General features: G+C 48.5%; 1 protein-coding gene and 1 long non-coding RNA gene across 2 annotated transcripts in view; one reads left to right on the top strand and one right to left on the bottom strand.

Moving 5' to 3' along the window:
- LOC112822056 (corticosteroid-binding globulin-like) overlaps positions 1-3,369 on the bottom strand; it is a 26,313-nt gene extending 22,944 nt beyond the window's left edge. The window contains exon 1 of the mRNA XM_073895839.1: positions 3,189-3,369. The gene's annotated coding sequence lies outside the window, so the exon portion shown is untranslated. The remainder of the gene's footprint in view (positions 1-3,188) is intronic.
- LOC141373307 (uncharacterized) lies at positions 2,577-11,177 on the top strand. The gene is made up of 4 exons (XR_012379154.1): positions 2,577-2,678; positions 8,811-8,887; positions 9,514-9,771; positions 11,116-11,177. It is a non-coding gene; the product is annotated as an uncharacterized lncRNA (long non-coding RNA).
- The last annotated feature ends 9,438 nt before the right edge of the window (positions 11,178-20,615 follow it).

Below are 20,615 nucleotides of genomic sequence, written 5' to 3' on the forward strand. Positions count from 1 at the left end.
TTTTTGTGTCTTTTACTTATTTGCATTGAAAAGATTGAACTTTCTCCTATGGGTTCAAAAGATGTTTATTCTAGTTTTGGTATTATGGTGGTTACCCTTTACTGAAAAACCTTCAGCCGAGGTCCTAGCCATCATGGGGAGAGAGAAGCCACTCCCGCCATGCCTTGTCTGAATTCCTGTCCTCAGAATACAAGAGCATAATAAATGGTTGTTTCCAGCTATTAAAGTTTTAAGATAATTTATTATTAAGCCATAGTACCTAGAACAGATTTAGATACCTGGGAGTGGGTGGGGAGCTGAATAACAAGGAGGGAATGAAGCCGCAGTTCTGGGGTCAGCTGACAAATGGGAGTTGGAAAGGTCTTACATGACAGTTAGTGGACACCTGTGACCCTTGAGGAAGTTGTTGTTAGGAGCTTAATGGAAAGTGGGGACCAGGCTGGGGAAAGGTGGAAGAAGACTCTTACTATGCAGAGGGAGACAATTTAGCAAGCTGTCACCTGCGGTAACATGAGTGTGGAAAATGTTACAAATGAGCTGGTAGCTGATGAGATTTCCAGGTCTGGCAGGTATGGTCTGGTTTATTCTTACTGCTTAGAGTAAAATGTGGGAGGTGCCAGATAAGCTTAAACGTTTTTGTTAAATACACAAGAGCTAGAACTTTCTGGGTTAAAAAGATAATATAGTTTCTCCCTCTTAGCCAAGGATATTGTCTTTTGAGAAGTACCTTGTTTAAGTAAGATTGAAGAGGAGTGACTGTCCCTGTCAGATTATCTTTTTCTTATTGATTGGTAGGAGTGCCGGAAAGAGAGATAAATATATTGCGAAAAACCTCCTCTAAATCTGTGGCCTGACTTTTTGCTATCTGTATGGAATGTTTTGGTGAACATAGTGCAGAGTTCCAGCGGAGCCCAGTCCTTCTATTTATTCTGCAGTCAATGCTGCTTCTGTCCTGTTTCAGAGATCTTTGCCTCCCCTGATGTTGTGAAACCCATTTTCTCATATTTTCTTTTTAGAAGCTTTGGTTGCTTTATTTTTCACATTTAGATCTGCACTCCGCACCTAGATCTGATTTGTGTGTATGGTGTGAGGTGGGGAATCAAATTCGTCTTTTCCCATAGGTCTGTGCCATTTAGTGACAACAGGGACTGTGTTCTTTAATAAAAGTGTCAGTCTCATAAAAGCCGAAATGTGTTACCTCTTGGAGGACATTGAAGAGGCATGGCATCTGTAATGGTGTGATTCCAGAGGAGGAGGCGGTGATTCTGGGAGGGCTTCAGCAAGAAGCTTCTTCCCGGGTTTGGGGTGACCCCAGAAAGACCAGCAAGTCATCCCTGATGGCTTCCATTGAGGAAGCACACATTCCCTCCTTAACTGTGGGAATGTGTGCCACGAAGGGCATTACTGAGACAATCTACAAGACTGGAATATGAACAGTACATTAGAGGGAAAGTGTTGTACCAGTGGTGACTTTCCCGAAGTTGAGAGTTTTACTGAAAAATAGTACCCCCAATTCTTAGAAAATATACATGGAAGTATTTAAGAGTAAAGGGTCATGGTGTATAAAATGGACTCAGAAAGAATTCTGAAAAGACATATACATATATATCATACACGGCAAAGCCTGGATGCCTCCGTGAGCCTAGCACAGCAGCGAGCACGTGGTCAGGCCTCGATCAGGAGAGCCAGAGCTGAAATTGTTGTTATTTTATCTCCTTAGCGACTGGCGCCTACAGAGTACTGGCTACTGTTAGTGACTGACATGAAGACCTTGTCCTTAACCATAAACCTGAGCCCCTTAATGGAACAAACTAATTTTCTAAATGAACATTTCTCTTAGGCACTTTTGAGTCAGATGTCCATTTGTTAGTCATGTGTTCCCTGAACCGCTGGTCTGTGTGCACCAGACCCTGGCTTTTGGCCTTTGGGTGAGTGAGGCCACCTGGTTCAGGAGGACCGGTTCAGCACTGATGCATCTGGGTCTCATTCGGGACAGATCTGCTGGTCTTCCAGGGTTCACCCCAAACCCTAGGAGGAGCTTCGGGCTGGAGTCCTCTAAGAATGACCATCTTCCCCTAGTGAAATCACCCCATCACAGATGTGTAGCTTGGGTTTTTCTTGTCCAACATTGCCAACCACAGAAGCTGGGACCGGCAGTGTTGCTCAGGGCCTTCTAACTTCTGTAGCTTTGTGGATAAGGCAATGTTGCCTGGGATCTCATCTCCAGGTAAACAGGACCTCGCTCTGGTGTGGGACAGGTCATATCAAGCCAGGGACCTATGGTGATCAGATTCACTAGGCAGGAGTCTTGGCTGGCCTTTGCTGAGCCCTGACTGGTTGTTTACCCAAGGAATCATGAGCTGTGTTGGCAAAGCAGGATGCCAACCTGTACTGATGGCCAATGTGGGGGTGGCATGGGCCAAATCTTGGACTTCAGAGGCTAACCTGAGATAGCCTTTGCTGGTCCCAGAGCCTGCCTTTTGCCTGTGGTAGGTCAGGGGAACTGCCTGACTCCCGGTCTTGCAGCCCTGCTGGCCCACACTGCGGGACCCACCTGTTCCACCTGTACGCTCAGCCTTCAGGCTTTTCCTGGACCAAGCAGGACTCTAATCCTTTCTGGGCCTCCTTCACCGGGATAGGCAGGAAATCAACCCAGAGGGGTGGCCATTAATTCACTGGTAAGCTTCTGCATTGGCTGGCCCCCTTTTATTTCCCTTCAGATTTCCCACCTGCCAATTCTTGCTCTGTTCTGGTTTCACAGCTGAGTGTAAAGCACTGAGCATGGGGTCTGGCGCCCAGGGAGGACAACAGCCAGCATTTAGCGAGCCCTGCCTGGGTGCTGGCTCTGGTGTTTAATGTGTATGGATCTATTTGATCCTGACCAGAACCCACAGGGTAGGTATTATTATCATGCAGGATAGTGCAGCAGTCAAGAGCATGGAACCGGGTTTGAATCCAGACCCTAGCTATGTGATGTCGGGCATCTTATGTCAGCTCTCTACACCTGAGCTAAGGAACAGAGATCCTGGTCTCTAGAATCTGTTAGGTTGTTGTAAAGAATGCCTGAGGTAGTATGTGGAGAGAGCACAGAACAGTGCCTGATGTATTCCAAAGCATAGGAATACTAACGATTATTGCTATTCCCATTTGCCAGATCAGGCTAATTGCAGAGAGGTTGGAGGGCTTACCTGTAGTCACCAGCACATGCAGGAATCAGAATTTGAACCCAGGCGACTTATCCAAAGTCCTCACCACAGAGTTCGGCTGCCTCCGGCTTCATGCGTTCCCTCCCTGCCGGGCCCCACAGCAGAACAGGGGTTGTGGGCACTCCAGTCTTGATCCGTAGGAGTTCCACGGGGCAGATTCCCGGGCCCAGGAGGTTGGCGGGGTGTGGAGTGGTGATGGGAACGCCCCCTGGCGGTCCACGTGTGGCCTACTTGGCAGGAGCCTGAAAAAGTCCCAGGAGCAGGGGATGCTGCGGGCAAGTTCTGGGGCGCAGTCCCAGCCTGTTCCTTGCTCTGTCACCAACTTGTTCTGTGACCTTGGGCAAGTTGCCCTACTTCTCTGAGGCTCAGTTTCCTAACCTCCCACCTTCCCTGAAGTCAGAGGAGGCAGGAGATTAGAATTGAAACACTAAGAGAAATGGCCAGGACCTTTGGAATTTGTCAGACCTGTCCCCAGTGTTGTTCGAGCAATTACTCATTATGTGACTTTGGCACATCCCTTACTGTCTGCAGACCTCAATTTTCTGGTCCATTAACTGATGTGAAGAATTGTGCCAGCCTAAGAGGGTTATCGTGTTGATGAGCGGAAATAATGAAATGTGTTACACACAGCAGTCACAAGGTGCCCCTTGACGACTGCTCTGGCCACATCTGGGTCTCAGTGTCATGCCGGCCTCATTGAACAATTTGGGAAATGTACTCTGTTTCTCTAAAATCTGGACAAAAAGTGTGTAAATTTGATGTTGTTGTTTCCTTAAATGTTTCACAGAATCTGCCAGAGAAATCATTTGGGCTTGGGTTTCTTTGTGAGAAATGTTTTATACATGGATTTAATTCCTTATAGTTACAGAACTATTCAGATTTCCTATTTATTCAAGAAGGATTTTAAAAAATTGTCCATTTAATCTAGCTTTAAAAATTTATGTATATACAGTTTTTATAACATACTCATACTATTTTTTTTTAGCATGTTCCAGATGCACAGGAATGGTCCATTTTTCAGTTCTGACCTTGGTTATTTGTGCTTCTTTTTTTTTTTTTTTCTTGATCAGTCACACCAAGGGGTCATTAATGTTATTGTATATCCAAAGAACCAACTTCTGAGTTTCTTAATCTGTCTTATTTTATGTTGCTTTCTATTTCATTAACTTCTGTTGTGTTTATTATTTCCTTTCTTCTACATTGTTTCATTTGATTTGTGGTTCTTTTTTTAATGTCTTCAGATGATGGTGACCTCATCATTTTTTTAGCGTATATGCTAACATATGCATTTGGAGCAGTAAAATTTCCTCCTCAGTGCAGTGTTTGATGTATGTGTAAAGGGCAGTTTTAAACAGCTTTATTGAGATATAACTTACATACCGTAAAACTGACCCACTGACAGTGTATGATTCAATGATTTTTAGTAAATTTAGAGTTGTAGCAATGTCATCTGTTTTGGAACGTTTCCACTGCCATACACACAAAGAATCCCATAAACCCTTTTGCTATCAATTCCTACTCGTATATCCAGCTGTTGGCAATCATTGATCTGCTTTATGGCTCCATGCTTTTTCCTTTCCTGGGTGATTTGTATAAATGGAATCACGTAATTTGTAGTCTTTTTGGTCTGGCTTCTTTCACTTAACATATTGTTTTTGACATTTATCCACATTGTAGTATGTATCAACAGATATTCCTTTTTTGTTGGTGTTCCACTATGTTGATAGCCCATAGTGGTGGGTCTGTGGAGGAGGAAATGATTATATTTATCTCTGTTTCTACCTCTAATCTATCTATGTCTCTGTTTATATCTATCATCACGTGTGGATGTCTGTATACCTATACCCAATCTGCGCATGCATCCACCCATCCATCTTATGGAGGCAAGAGGAGCATGTTTGCATCCTCATAGCACAAGGGTAGTAGATAGGGAGGATTTGTGATTGAGGGAGGTAGGGGGCAGGATTGCTGGCATGGTGTCCTTGAGTGGGTGAGGTAAAATACCAACCAGTAGCAGAGGTGGAGGGGGGCCTCAGCCAGGACCACGACCAGGTACTCCATTGGAACAGGAAGGAAGGTGGAGGTATGAGCAGAGCTTCAGGTGGTGGGCAGATGATCACTGCCCATGTTTTGCTAGTGAAAAAGGAAGTAAGGTTGTCAGCTGAGACTGATTTGCGGCAGGAAGCTCGCAGGTGAAGATGAAAGCCAAGTTATGGAGTATTTACTTAAGGCAGTGGGAGCATGAAAGGCTTGAGTAGAGAGTGATTGCTCCCAGGATCAATGCCACTTTCGAGGTTTAGTGATCATGAATTTAAAATGAGACCCTTGAGTGTGTCGTATGTTTTTTTCTAGCTATATTCAGCAGTTCGCATGTAGGCTTGGAGCATGGGGAGAATCGGAGGGTTTTGCCAAGCAGGCATGATAAAGACAGAGAAGGCAGAGGAGCTGAGTACAGGTGGTCATGGAAATTAAGCAGGGCGAGGAGGAAGCAGGCCTGGAGGAAGAGAGGGAGGTGGAAACTGGTAGGCTCAATGGATCATGCATCCCAGTGGGTGGAAGGATTGTTGGGGTTGGATGCCAAAAGGAATGAGCTGGAGAGAAAGGAGGCGATGGTCAGAGAGAGGACACTTGAGCTTGTGGCGAGGTAGTGAAGCAGTGATGGTGTCTTTGCAATGACTTGTGGAGGGCCCTGGAACCCAGCTGGCCCCTCGTGGTGATGATGAGACAGTCCTACCCTCCATGTCCCACAAATAGTGCCCAGGCCACTCACAGCAGGTTCCCCAAGTCATGCAGGGGCGGGGGGCCTGCTGGCCCAGTGGCACCAAAGCACCCTCACACAAGGCGGTCATTTGCTGCGTTATTGAGCCAATTCTCCAAAGGAACACAGGTCTGCCACGGTCCAGGCAGCAAAGGGCACGTACTGACTGCAGGCAGAGGAAGAAGTCCAGAACCAGCCGGGGATGTGAAGCTGCTGGAAGGTCATGAGAGTGATCTGAGTTTGCAGATCCTCCCAGGAATGTTGGTGTTGGGGCAGTGGGTTTGGCTTGTGATCGTGCACCTGTTCTGGACCTTGGTGTGCTAATCTGTGCAATGGGGATAATGACTCAGAGGGGTTTTGTGCAAAGACCAGAATAGACCCATGAGCTGTGTGCTCAGCAGACGTCAGTCTTGGTTTTCCTTTTTCTTCAGGAGCCCAGGATGGTGGAGGTGGAGGGGAGGCAGGGCCTCTGGTCACCTGACTATGACTTTGCTATGGGATTCATCACTTTCCCCATGAAGAGAAGGTTGCCGCTGCCTTCTTCAAACATTAATAGCAGGAAAGGTCGGTTGAAATGAAAGGTGGGAAGATGGGATCTGGGGAGGGACCAGAAGCCCGAGGTATCCTCCGCCTCTGCTCCTGTCCCATCCGTGGTCAGCTCCGCTGTGAGCTCCTTGAAGCTCAGATGCAATCCCATCCTTGCTTATAGCCCCCTGGTGGCCCTCCTCCCCCAGTTCACAGGCGACTGTCCCAGCATTAGCCTGGCTGACAAGACCCCTCTGGAGCCAGATCCAGCTCACCACGGACCCACTTCCCATCCTGCCCGCCCCCACTCGCGCCCCCCCCCCACTACTTGCCTTCTCCCAAAGTTATTTAATATTTCCGGGCAATTCCCCTTTCTATTCCCCAGAGATGCCACAGTGGTGTTAGGACTTCAGGACTCAATCCAGGGGGCCTTGCCTCTGATTCTTAGAGAACCCCAAGGGGACTCCCCTGTCCTCCTGGAAGGGGTCAAGTTTGCAGAAACACACCTGGCCTCGTGCTCTCCACAGCTCCTCCCAGCTCCCCAGAGCAGGGGCGCTTGCCTTCGCGGTGAGCTTGGGAAAGGGGGCATCATCCCTCACTCCCTAATGAGGCTCAGCCCTCTCCTCCGGAGCAGCTCTCCTCGGGACACCACTGGGGTGTTGTAACTCACCATTTCCACATTTGACTTCCCCACCAGCTGGGGAGCCCTGTGTGCCCCAGGGCACGGGACAGACATGGCATTGGCGGGGCCCCTGGGTGTGTGTGGAATGAAGGAGGAAGAGAGGTGCATTATAAATGGCCCAGACACCTGGGGCATCTAACTTACCCTGGAGATCTTCATGGGGATGGTCTGCAGAGAAATGCCCGTGATTCCTGCATGGTAACGGAATATATCTGGCATGCCCATTGAGGGCAGGAGCTGCTCCAGTTGGCTGTTCCCAGATAAAGAGAATTTTGGAAAATACAGCCTCCTCCTGCTACTTGGGGGAATGAGAGACGAGAACAGAGCTGAAATAATACTACCTAACGAATGGCCCGGGCCAGCAATCTCAGTGCTTGTAGATTAATAGAATAAAACCCATGTCAGCTGTGTCTACTGGGTGCCTTCAATGAACAGACCTGTGCCAGGTACTTTATAAGGTGATTTCATTTTGTCCTCACAGAAGTTCTGGGAGCTGGGTGCTACCATTACCCTCTTCGCATCGGGAGAATAGGGAGAGCCCAGGAGGCTAAGTGATTTCCCCCAAGTTATACGGTTTCTAAAGAGCAAGGACTGGACCCACTGAAGCGAGCTGAAGCTCGCCCTCAAGCCGGGTTGCTGCCTGTCAGACTGGCCTGCCACTGGGCCCCGCTGTCTAGGAGGCTGTCTGTCTGTCTGTCCATCCATCTTCCTTGGGCCCCACACACAGCCTTCCCCCATGGCCCTGCATGAGGGTGGCCCTGAGGCAGGGCTGTGAGCCAGAGTTCCTATTTCCTCCTGACTCACCTTCCCCTGTCTGCACCTGAAAAGCACACAGGGGCTCTGCCCGCAGGAGGGCCCGGTCCTGGCTGTCTGGGGTCACGGCCACATGGAGACCGAGTACCGAGAATACGTCTGCCCTTCCTTGGCCTCCCTGTCTCCATCGCCAGTTGAGCCAACAGTCTCCTCACAGCTGCAGGCGACTTGCAGGGGGCCAAGCAATGGGAAGAGAGCTGAGTCTCTCAGTCCTCTTGAGGGGCAGGGTGCTGGGGACTGAGAAAGTTCTGTCGGGGTAAAAACCTTGACCCTTAGCTCAGTGCAGTTCGCTCCATGTCTCATGGGCCAGGTCTTGGGTCGTGATGAGAACCTAGACCGGGTGGGGTGCAGGGGCCCACAGTCTGCCCCTGGGTTCATTCCGTAGCACAAAGGAGATCTCATCTTCCAGGGGAGAGCTTGCAATGTTTGGAGACATTTTTGGGGTGGTCACAACTGGGGCTGGGGGCGGGTTGTGCTACTGGCATCCAGTAGTTGGAGCATTTGGACATGCTGCCAAACATCACATGACGCACGGGATGGAGCCCCCCACCCCCACCCCACTCCCCGCCATGGTGAAGAGTGGTCCGGCCCATAACGTGCTGAGACAGAATGATGGCTGTCAAGAAGGCACGTGCGAGACAGCGCTTGGTGATTTGTAACGGCTGGGGATCTTGAAGATGGTCCCAGAAGCAGCAGGACCTGCCTGGAGCCCAGGGTAGGGATTCCCAGTCTACAATGTGCATGTGAATCCCCTGGGATCTTGTTAAACTAAAGACTCTGAGTCCGGAGGTGTGGGATGGAGCCCGAGATCCTCTATTTCTGTCAGACTCCCAGATGAGGCCACCGATGCTGATCCACAGGCCACACTGAGTAGCAGAGACCTCGAGTACCTCGGGGGAGCAAGTGAGTTGATCGAGGGCATGGCAAAGAGGAGGGAAGGGAAGTGCAGGTGGCTGGGAAGCCATGACCAGGTGTAGAGAGGCCTGGTCCTGGCTCCCACTGGGGCACTCATGGGTCACGGCGAATATATCAGTGAATGGCCGAGGAGGCAACTCTCCAACCATGGCTTCCATTGTACTTCCACTGTTTGTTTCTAGGTCTTATGTGAAAATGCATGGCATGTTCAGATCCTGTTTGAGAGATGCTGGGCAAAGCTAAGTGAAATATTGCTCGGTCCTTTCCAACAGCTCCGTGCTTTAAAACCTTAACACGAACTGTAAATCTCTCAGAGGAAAATTTGATGCTTCCCTGGGAAGGCAAACCAGTTTCCAATGCTTGCAGGAGCATTCAGCTGAATCCTGCCTAACAATTAAGGTGTGAACGGTCTCCTCTCCCTCCCATCGTGGGTCCTGAGACCAGAAGGGTCACAGCCCCCAAGTTGCAAAGGCAGAGAGGGAGGCTGTTGAGATGGGCTCACTGCGGTCGGGAGCAGAGACAGCTGGGGTTTTACCTTAATGGGAAGGGCTGAGACCATGTGTCAAACTTCTCTCTCATCAGAGCCTCTTCTGTGTCCCTGGCCTTGCCTCTAGGAGGAAGACAGCAGTGGTGTGGCGGCTGCAAGCAGCTGGAGGACATAGCTGTGCAGGTGGTAGAAACACTGGAGCTGGACCCAGCCCGGCCGCTGCATCATGGGCACCAGGATCTTGACCCCCTCGCTCACTGAGAAGGGTCTGATCCCAGTGAGCTTTGGGTCAAAGCGGATTTTCCACTTCCCTGAGAAGAGAGAGGACACCACCAGCATTCAGGGCAGAAGGCATGGGATGGCAGGTGTCTCGTTCATCTGGGAGGTAGTTTGCGAGGGGCTGCTGTGTGCCAGGCACTGTTCCTGGTGGGGGCACTACAGTGGTGCACAAGAGACTGTTGTTGGAGGGGAGCTTCCGTACCAGGGGGAACAAGGGACAAGAAAAATAAGGAAAAATATGTTTGATGGTGGGAGTGCTGAGGAGGACAGGAAATGCCAGGGGGAAGGGAGAGCCTCCCTGAGAAGGTGACATGGAGGAAAGACCCGACAGGGTGAGGGAGTGATGGCATGACAGGGAGAATATCCCAGAGAGCGGGGATGGTATGTGCAAAGGCCCAGTGGCAGGAATGGGTCTGGCATGTTCAAGGGACATTAGGAAGCCTGTGGAGCAGAAGGAGTGAGGGAGAGAGGGTGTTAGGAAGGGAGGCCAGAGAGGGAATGAGGACCATTAATTTCTTCATGTGCAAACTGGAGGTATAACAGCTACCTCATTGGATATCTGTGAGCATTCAGTGAGCTGCTCTCAGTGAAGCTGAGCACAGTGTCCAGCACATAGTAGTTGCTCAGTAACTGTTGGCTATTGGTCTTACTATTATAGGGTTCACTGCAACTCTTCAAAATATGCCACTATTCTCTTCCCTGGTATCAGCTGGATGGAGAAGCTTGAAGGCAGTCTACAAGTAAACCATGGGCTACGGGGCCCAAGGAGCTTTGTCAGGGTTGGGGTGAGCCCACCCCTCCTCCTTTGGAGCTGGCCTCCTGCTTTCCCTTCTCCCCTGGCAGTGGAGGCTCCCAGTCAGGAGTTGAGGGGTCCAGCTCTGAGGGGCCACATGGCCAGCCTTGCAGGGCAGGAAGCGCCGAGAACCAGGAAGCTGAATTTCTGAGCGCTGTAATCTTGACAGTGTCTGGAGTCCAGGTGTTATACCAAACAACGTCTCCCATGTGAAGAAGCCCACAGTCTTGTGGGGTTAGAGACAAGTAATCAGAAAACTATGATACTGCATGTTAAGTCTTCAGGTTAAAGAGAGGAACTGGTACCACCAGAACACAGAGGAGAGGCATTTGTCCCCTCCAGTGGCTCTAACCCTCCTGTTCACTGGAGACCCCCAACTGTCTATGCGCAGCCCACACCTCTTATGAGCTCCAGACCCAAATCCCCACTGGCCATCTGGTCACCTCCATCCAGATGTCCTAGAAACCCCTCACACTCAGCATGTTCAAAACGAAAAAATAGTTTTCCCATCGCCACCTACTTTGGGGGATGGTGGGCAGGGTTGCCACACAAAAATCCAGGATTCCCAGTTAAATCTGAATTTCAGAGAAACAAGAAATCATTTTTTAATATAAGTATACCCATGTTTTGTTTTGTTTCTAAATGTGGCAACCCCAGTGGTGGAAGTTGTTAAGGAAGGTTTCCTGGGGGTGGTGACTTCGGAGCTGAGCCCTGACAGGTGGGTAACCAGTGGTGGGGGAAGCGGAGGGGAAGTGGGGAGCAAAGGGGTGGGTGGCCTGTGTAGAGACCCATAGGCCAGAGGGATCACGCAGTTCAGGAAAGGGGTGTTGTGTCATGTGGCTAGCCTGTGATGCTCTTGGAGAGAGGGAGAGCAGGGAGGGTGACAAGAGATGTGGTTGAAGAGATCAGCAGGGAGCAGGTCACTGAAGGGCCTTGTGGTCCGTCCCAAAGATGTGGAACACGATCCTAAGTGCTACAGCTGGGCTGGGGCGACTTAGAGCTTTTCAGCAGTGGAGTTACAAGGTCAAATGTGGCTGGTGGAATGGTTACCCTGACTGCAGTGTGGAAAATGGGTTAAGGGAGGCAAACTGCAGATAGGAAAGCCTGTTAAGAAGCAGTTGCAACACTTGTGGTAAGAGGTAATGTAGCCTGAATGAGGCTAGTGGCAGTGGAGGGGGAAGGTGGAACAGACTGAAGAGAGATGAAGCAGGAGACCCCACAGGTCGTGGTTCCTGTTTAGAAGGGTAGTGTTGGAGGGAAAAGAGACAGAGGATCTGCCCAGCTTGTGGTGAGACCCGGTTTGGGCAGGCACCCTAAGACTTAGAGGAAAAGAAACAGAAGAGGAGATTTTGGGGGGTGGGAGAGAGAGACAGTGGGAAGAAATCCTTCTTGTTTTGAACATGTTGAACTTAGGGCACTTCTTGGACATTTGGGTAGAGGTGACCAGAGTGTCGGTGGGGGTTTGGGTCTGGAGCTCACAAGAGGTGGGGGCTGGGCATAGAGGTTTGGGGGGTCCAGAGTGCGGGAGGGGAGGTCCCACTGGAAAGCCACGCTTGCCCAAGGAAGATGACTGAGGGAGAACTCTATGGAATGCCATTTTTAACAGACTGCACATGAGAGGGAGGTACACAAAGACAGCAGAAGAGGTAGGAGAACGACGAAAACCATGCCGAGCCCACAAAAGGACAGTGTCAGGAAGGAGAGTCCACAAAATAGAGTTAAATGTAGCAATGCTGCGTGGACACAGAAGAGCAGGGCCCCCTGCTCAACGAGGTGTTCCTTTTTGAGGAGGGGACGGGATGCAGCTTGCAAAACACTTTGGGATGAGCCTGGGGCTCAGAAGACTTGTGTTTGGTGGCATGGGAGGCGAGCTGGGATAGCCCGCGTGGGCAGGGCTGGCTTTAGGGAGGTGCAACCTGGCTCTCACAAGGGCCCCGAATGTAGCTTCATGCTCTGTAGTCGCCAACTTGAAAAGCGATTTTTGAACAAGGGTCCCACATACGCATTCACTGTGAAACACACAAATTATGTAGCTGGTCTGTGTGGGGGGCACTGTGACCTAACTTTTGGTTGCAGTAGGGCTACAGCCTGAGAGGGACCCAGAACGTTCAGGAGAAGGTACCAGAAGAGGGAGGGGCTGCAGGTACAGGGGAGAGAGGAATTAAGTTGTAGAATTCTCAGAGAGGCAGGAAGACAATGGCGGGGAAACAGAAATACTCGTCTTGGACAAAAGACAGATGAACTTTGTTACAAACTGCAGAGGGATCTAAATAATCATTTCTTACCTTTATTTATTTATTTATTTTACAGGGAGAGACCCAGCAAGAGAGGGAACACAGGCAGGGGGAGTGGGAGAGGGAGAAGCAGGCTCCCCACTGAGCAGGGAGCCCGACGCGGGGCTCGATCCCAGGACCCTGGGACCATGACCTGAGCCGAAGGCAGACGCTTAACGACTGAGCCACCCAGATTTCTTACCTTTAAAGAAAATATAATTGACCAGAATCAAGATGGTGTCCGGGTTCAACTCCTGGGCCAGCTTCCTGATCTTGAAGTGGGTCGTCTTGCTGGTGAAGTGGTCCATCTGCTCCCTGGCTATGTGATTGTTCCCAAAGCGGATGAGGAAGACCTCTGTGTGCTACAGGTTCTGGGCAATGTCGACAAACCTTTGTGCCAGGTACCACTTCTGGTCCACAAACGGTATGCTGTCCACGTCTGGCCGGCATGCCGCAAGGGGCCGCAGGGAGGCAAGGAGTGGCTGGCTGCAGTGTGCGTGGACCCCGTCGTCTGGGACCTGGGTGAGGGGAAAGCCCAGACCCTCTAGGACCTGGGTGTGCACTTCTGGCCTGGCTTGGAGAGCCAGCAGGGTGAGGGGAATGGAGAAGCTCAGCAGGGAGAAGATGATGTTCTTGCCTGGGTTCGCAGCCACCATCCGCCTGTACAGGCTGAAGGCAAAGTGGGAATTGTTCAGGAAGGTTGAGGAGGCCGACAGGTCTTGGATGATTTTCTTGGTCAGGAGCCCCTTCGCCACAGGCATGAGGACCCAGCCTGGCCACCAGTAGCCAGAAGAACAGAGTGGGGTGCACCATCCTGGACAAACAGAGACACAGAGCACGGTCACCCAGTCCAGCAGAGCGTGACACCCCGGAACTCTTCCTGCTGCTTTCCTCCTCCGTTGAGAGTCCTGGGGTACACAGGCTTTGGAATCAGGTGGGCCTGGGTTCGAATCCTGGCTCTGGAACTGTGTGACCCTTGATGTGAGCCCATAGTGGGTGAAACACAGCAGGTGTTTGGTAAAACTATAGGTCTTAGGGAAAAAAGTCCTAGCTGTACCCTTCAGGCTTCTTTAGATTTTAGTTATAATAATAAATTCTACTTAAAACATAATACTCACAGTATAAACATTCAGCTCCCCACCCGCTCAACCAATCCTGCTCCTCAAAGGTAATCAGTTTTAAGAATTTGGTCTAGAATTTTTTCTTTGGGTCTGCATATGAATTGAATATATGATATTTACACATAGAACATAGTTACATGTATGAATAATTATATATGCACCCTTCAAAATGAAGTGGAATTTCTTTTGCAAATTGTTCCATTACTTGCTTTTTAATTTGATATATGATAGATGTCTTTTACTAATTTGTCAGTAGGCGCACATCATTCCATTATTTTAATGGTTATATATATTGTGTATGAAGGATTCACTTACTGTAAGTTATTAAATTGGCCTCTATTGATAGGTGTTGATATTTTTCCTGCTCTTTCAAAAATGTTTCCTGAACATCTTTGTATATATATCAAAATGTGAGTGATTTTGTAGAGTTCATTTATGAATTTGGCATGCATATTTGAAATTTTCCTAGGTACTACCAATTTGCCATCCAAAAGGTCTGAACCCATAATGTTCCTACAAACTCTGGGCAAACCTGTCTACGCCACCATGCTCTTTCTGATTGGGTATTGGCATCACTTTATTTTTGACTGTTTAATAGATGGAAATAGAGTGCCAACTTTTGTTGTACTTTTTTGTTGTTGTTCAACTGTCTTTTTTCCCCTTGATTGGGTTGCAGGAAATTCTTAAGTACATAACAGTGGGACTTTGCCGGTCATAGATGCTGCAAAAGTTTTCTCTTGAAGTTTTTTTTTTTTAAGACTTTATTTATTTATTTGAGAGAGAGAGGGAGGGAGGGAGAAAGAGAGAGAGAAAACGCATGAGTGGGGGGAGGGTCAGAGGCAGAGGGAGAAGCAGACTCCCTGCTGAGTTGGGAACCCAATGGGCTCCATCCCAGGACCCTGGGATCATGACCTGAGCCGAAGGCAGACACATAACCGACTGAGCCACCCAGGTGCCCCTACTTGCCTATTTTTCTGCCAGTACCATACAGTTAAAAATACATTAGATATTGTGCAAGGCAACTTGCTTTGTTTTCTTTTTTCAAAAATTATCAGGTTTTTTTGTGGATTTATTCCACCAGATGAACTTCAGGAACTATTTGCAAATTGAAAAAATCCAGATGGAATTTCATTAAGAACTATTAATTTGAGGGCAAACGTCTCTCTTTCTAAAAGTGAATCTTTTAAACCAGGATGCAATATAGCTCTCTAAAAATTGGGACCTTTTAAAATTCATTCCCCTTTCCTGTTACACTTATATCCTAAACTGTATGGAGCATTTATACACATTTTCTGTTGTCATTGCAAATTAGCTCCTGAGCAGGAACTCCCCACCTCCAGCCATGCTGATGGATCGGGAATGGGCACCTGATGCAGGACAGCCAGACTCTTCCTTCAAAATTTGTACTTGGGACTGAGTGGGCCTTGTCCTGTGCTGACTTCCCTTGTCCCATGGCTGACTTCCCTGTCCTGTGAGCACGGGAATGGTGATGTTTGTCACCATGGAATGGGAGAAGTTGGCAGCTTGGTCTAGAGAGAGAGGGGTTAGGTAGGCTCCCTGAGAGAGGGAGAGAGAGGGAACTCCTGGGTTTCCCATGCAACCTAGGTCCTAGTCTGGGGATCAGGGTGCCCTGTCACTCTGTCAGGCTGGGCAGGGGTGGACACCAGCCTATCTCCCCACTATCTTCTGCTGTGGTCAGGTCTCCCCATCTTTGGAGCCCCTGTGCTTTATGATTTGGTAAAATATACCTTCATTCTAAAAAGTTGCTAAGGAAAACTTGGGGTTAGGGCTAGGGTGGGGGTCACCGATGCCCCACTTCTTTTTTTTTTTTTTAAAGATTTTATTTATTCATTTGAGACACAGAGATACAGAGAGAGAGAAAGCATGAGCAGGGAGAGAGGCAGAGGGAGAAGCAGGCTCCTCGCTGAGCCAGGAGCCCGATGTGGGGCTCGATTCCATGACCCTGGGATCACGACCTGAGCCGAAGGCAGACGCTTAACCATCTGAGCCACCCAGGTGCCCCACTGATCCCCCATTTCTTAAAAACGTCCAGAATCTGAATTTGCCTTCTAGATCAGTGGGAAACTCCATGAAGCCAATAATACAAGTTATATAGTAGGGAGCACTTATATGCTCAGGGCTAAACTCTTTGTGAGTCAAAGTTCAATGAAATAGTCTATGTGCTCATGGCACGTAGTAAGCGCTCGGCAGAAGTTGGCTGTTCCTATTTCTGTTAGGGCTATCTTTCCTGCAGGCTATTCTTTGCTAGCCTTCTGCTCAGATGCCTTGTCTGCCCTTTTCTGCCATGTTTTATGCTCCAAAAGGCTGACCCCCTCTGGACCGGACTGCCAGGCTCTCTTGGCCGCTGACTTCTTCTTGGGTTTGGTCGTGGGTGGGATTGCTGGGCAGGAGAAGAGAGAGGTTTCCTGCTTCAGCTCCATGCCTCTGGAGCAGCTGTGTCCTTCCACCATCTTGGGTCCTTCCAGATAACCCCTCCTCCATGGCTCTGGCTCTCACCATTTCTTCCCTTTACTCCTTCAGCTCTGGATAGGCAAGAGCTCGCTGGTTTTGCTAACCTCTGGGTGTCTCATCAGAGACCCTGCTGTTTTCCCCTCCCATTTTCCCACACCTTCCTATGCTGTCTCTTCATAGAAGTCTCATCCTTTGAACCAATACTCTGAGTAATGCTCTATTTAATTTTTGCAACAACCCCTGCAAAATTTCAAGTCCCAAGGAGGTGGAATGGCTTGTTCAAGGTCAACAGCTAGCCAGGGACTGAGCCAGCACACTTGAGTCAAGGTCTGCTGCCCCGCAAGGCTTGATTTTATCCTTCATTGGCTCCCTATTTCTGGACAAGATGACTCTATGATAAGACTCACCTGTGGGTAAGCCACAGGTCCTATGGCATTGCTCTGTTCCCTCCCCATATCCTACCCCAGACTACGGCCCATAACTGTGCAGAGAGAGCTATGCCTCAGGAACGAACTGGGAGCCATGGGGGCCAGACATGAAGCTAGGGGAAGGAAATTTTTACTTACAGGCCAGGCACTAGGAGTCTGACATATCTGCAGCACCCTCCAGGCTGGCCCCTGTGGACAGGGGTCCTTAGCTAAGGAGAAGAGAGGATAGCCAACATCAACAGCTGATTCTGGTGGTCAGGGAGGCAGAAGCACACAGAAAGGGCAGGTTGTACCCTCCTTAGGCAAATGTTCCAGCCTGTGGCCCGCTGCACCTGTACCTTTTGGGTGCACAATGTGCAGTGCTCACTTGTCCGTGGGGAACTAGAGGAACAGGAAGTGGAAGGTGGCTTTGTTACACTGTTAGAGAGACTAAGGAGGAAGGATGGATGCCATATTCTGTAGGGAAAGTGTTTTTTCCTTCTTCCCATCCATCCATCCATCTGCTTCTGAAGCACCGCGCTTAACCCTGGGTGGGCACTGAGAGGAGATTCAGAGTGATCTTATTGCTGCCTTCAAGAAGATTGCCTCCCTTGAGTCCATGGATGCCTATTGTCTCCATACTCAAATACCTCAGGGATAGGTACTGGGGTGTGTGCAACTCTAGAATGGGGAAACCCTGAATTGATGCAAGAATACTGAGTTGACAAAGTTTATATTAAACTAACAGAATTTAACTAGAGTTGACTAAGATTAAGCTTCCTCCACCAGACAGAGTAGAGACTTAAGTACTCAGTGGAAGCTCCTGGAAGGATGTAAACCTGACCTGTCCTTGAGGATGGGCAGAATCCAGGCAACCACACAGGAGGCAGAAGAGATCCTGGCTAAGCAAACTCTGAGTGGTGCCCCAGATGGGCTCAGATTCCGCTGCAGTCACAATGCCTTCCTCCAGTTTGTTCATGTACCTTTGCTCCCTCTTGCCCTTCTCCAGGGCATGGGCAGTGTCTTAATTCCCAAGCAGAAGCCCAAGGCCCAACAGATCAATATTGATATGGTACTATTAATGATAGCAACACATGCAAGGGGAGCTGCCATCTTATTTATTTGTTTAACATTTTCTAGGTGGTAGAATATGTGCTGTATACTAAAGGGACCCTATGAGGAGGCAGTAGTCCTGTTTTGCAGGTGAATCCAGGAAGGATTGAGTAGCTTGTTCAAAAGCAAGGTGCTTGCTGAGATTGGGGCAGGCTTGGCATGCAAAACTATGTGACACCCTGATCAGCATTCTACTATAATAGATGGCTTCCTGAGAACAGGCACATTCTGAGGTTGCTGCGGAGGTTAGAAGAGAAGTGGAAAGGTGGTTTGAAGGCTTAATTAGAGGTTGAAAAGAAAGCTATTCATATGGAGAGCTCGTACCTGTCAACACACGCGCACACATACGCACAGAACTAGTCTCCAGTTTAGTCATTTCTTCTAGAGTATCTTTGACATATTTTCCTCTGATGAAATGGCCAGTAGTTTTTATCTGACACATCAATTTTAAGCAATTGGTAGGTGCTGCCAGAGAGACTGAATTCCAAAGGCATTTGAGACTCCCTCTTTCTGTATGAGAGTGCCTTAATCCATTAACCAGAACCGTCTTGGATGTGGGCAGAGGAAGCCAGACGACTTAAAATAATGGAGACACCCAAATCTAGGACCCTGGTGAGGAGGTTAGACATTTGGTCTGGGAGAAGAGGAACTGAAGCAGATGGGCAAGTCAAAATGTAAGACCCCAGACAGTGAAATGTCCCCAGTAATTGCCACATGAAAGTCTTGAAAGATGCAAAACGAAGTCATGTCTGTTCTTAGAAAGGAATCAGGCTGGGCAAACAGAGGAACTAGAAGGCGTTTTAGAGATCATCTGGCACAGGACAGTAAATGGTTTCCAACCAAGCTGCCATCTTGGATCTATCGTAGTGATTCCCAGAATCTTATTTTGAGAAGGTTTCTGAGGCTGTCTGAATGAAGATGAAAATAGGGCCATGGTTGACTGGTGATGTCTGTGTGGATGTGAGAGCGGAAGAAATTGTGCATGGCTAACTGTTTGTCATCTTCAGTCTAGGACAATGCTCTCATTTGATAGCTGAGGACGTAGAGATTGGGAGAGGTAACAGAGACTTACCAAGGGTTACACAGTCCAGAGCAAAGTGAGAATTAGAATCCCTTCCCTTGCCTCACAAGCAAGTATTCTTTCTACTCCAGCACACATTCTGTAAGGATTGACAATAAACCGTAGTCAGTTCTTACAGTGTCTAATATGGAAAAACACCTGATATCAACAGAGTATTGATTTTTCCATCCACAGTCTTGATGACCGTCACCTGCAGCCGTTTGTTTGTTGTACAAACAAGCTTTTGAGCCTGTTTGTTAGTCCTCATGGGGCTTATCTCAATCTTGTCTTTGAATTTTTGCCCCTATTTCTTGAGCACTTACTATGTGCTTAAAGCTTTACATGTAACACCTTCACCTTCCCCAAAACCTTGTCTTTGTGAATGAGAAAATTGAGTTCCAGTGGCTTACCCAAGATGGTATAGCCAGGAACAGAACCAGGCTCTAATAACTCTTTTCCCTGGTTGCCATGCCTGGTTGCTTGGGTCACTGTGGGTTGTTGTGTTTTGTTTCTTTTTTTTACCAACCCTGTCTGGTATCTTTATTTGTGGAATAGTGTGGGGTGTCAGAAGTCAACAGTGGCAAAACTCCTTGCTTATAGCCCCATTACTGGACATTAGCTGGTCTTTAGGTGCCAGTGGGCAATGACTTCCCTTCATCATCACTCCTTTCTAAGGTAAACATTAGCTTATGGTCAATTCCCAACAACCCAAACCCTGCAGTAGGAAATCTCCCTACTGCCCCAAGCCCTCATGACATTTGTGTCTACTCTAGGAGTTCAAGGTGAAGATCAGGTCTCTGCTAGCCTTCAGGGTGCCTCCCTCAGTGCAGACTAGGAAAAGGCACCCGTTAGTCTGCTAGCGCTGTCATGACAAAGTACCACAAACTGGGCTCTTTAAACAACTGAAATTTACTATCTCACAGTTCTGGAGGCCAGAAGTCTGAAATCAAGCTGTTGGTTCCTTCTGAGGGATGTGAGGGAAGGCTCTGTTTTAACCTTCTTTCCTGGGCTTCTAGGTTGACTGTCTCCTTGCTCACATGGTATTCTTGCATTATCTTCATATTGTCTTCCCTCTATACTCATGTCCCAGTGAACAAAGTTCCCCTTTTTATAAAGATACCCATCACATTGGATTAAGGCCTACTCTGATGATCTCATTTTAAGTTGATCACCTCTGTGAAGACCCTATCTCCAAATGAGATCACATTCTGAGGTACTGTGAGTTAGAACTTCAACATATACATTTTTGAGGGGGGCACAATTTAACCCATAACAGCATCTCTCTGGTCCATGCATAACTCGGTAAGGAAAAACATTCCACTTTTCCCCACCTCAACATTTTATTATGACAGTTTTAAAACACAGAGTCAAGATTTTTAGAGTGGACAGTTTAAATCCACCACCTAGTTTCAGTCATTAACATTTTCCTATGCTCATTTTATCACATGCTCTCTGAAGTAATAGCATCTTTGTGTAAATTTAAAAGGACACTTCTTAGATCAGTTGGACGTCCCCTCTTGGCAAGCGTAGCATGGCCTGGATTTCAGGCCCCGTGATTCCTCCATCCATGCCCCACTGTCCCTCTTGACCCTGAAGGCAATCCTCCAAATAGGCAGCAGGGCAATAGAATATCTACGAGGCCCTGGCTTCTTTTTACAAAGAAGTTTGTAATTAAAAGTTATTCATTGCATTTACAGAGAACTTACACATA

This window comes from Callorhinus ursinus, unplaced genomic scaffold (genome assembly GCF_003265705.2).
Source record: "Callorhinus ursinus isolate GAN/ISIS: 27379988/994484 unplaced genomic scaffold, GSC_fseal_2.0 scaffold8, whole genome shotgun sequence".
NCBI lineage: Eukaryota > Metazoa > Chordata > Mammalia > Carnivora > Otariidae > Callorhinus > Callorhinus ursinus.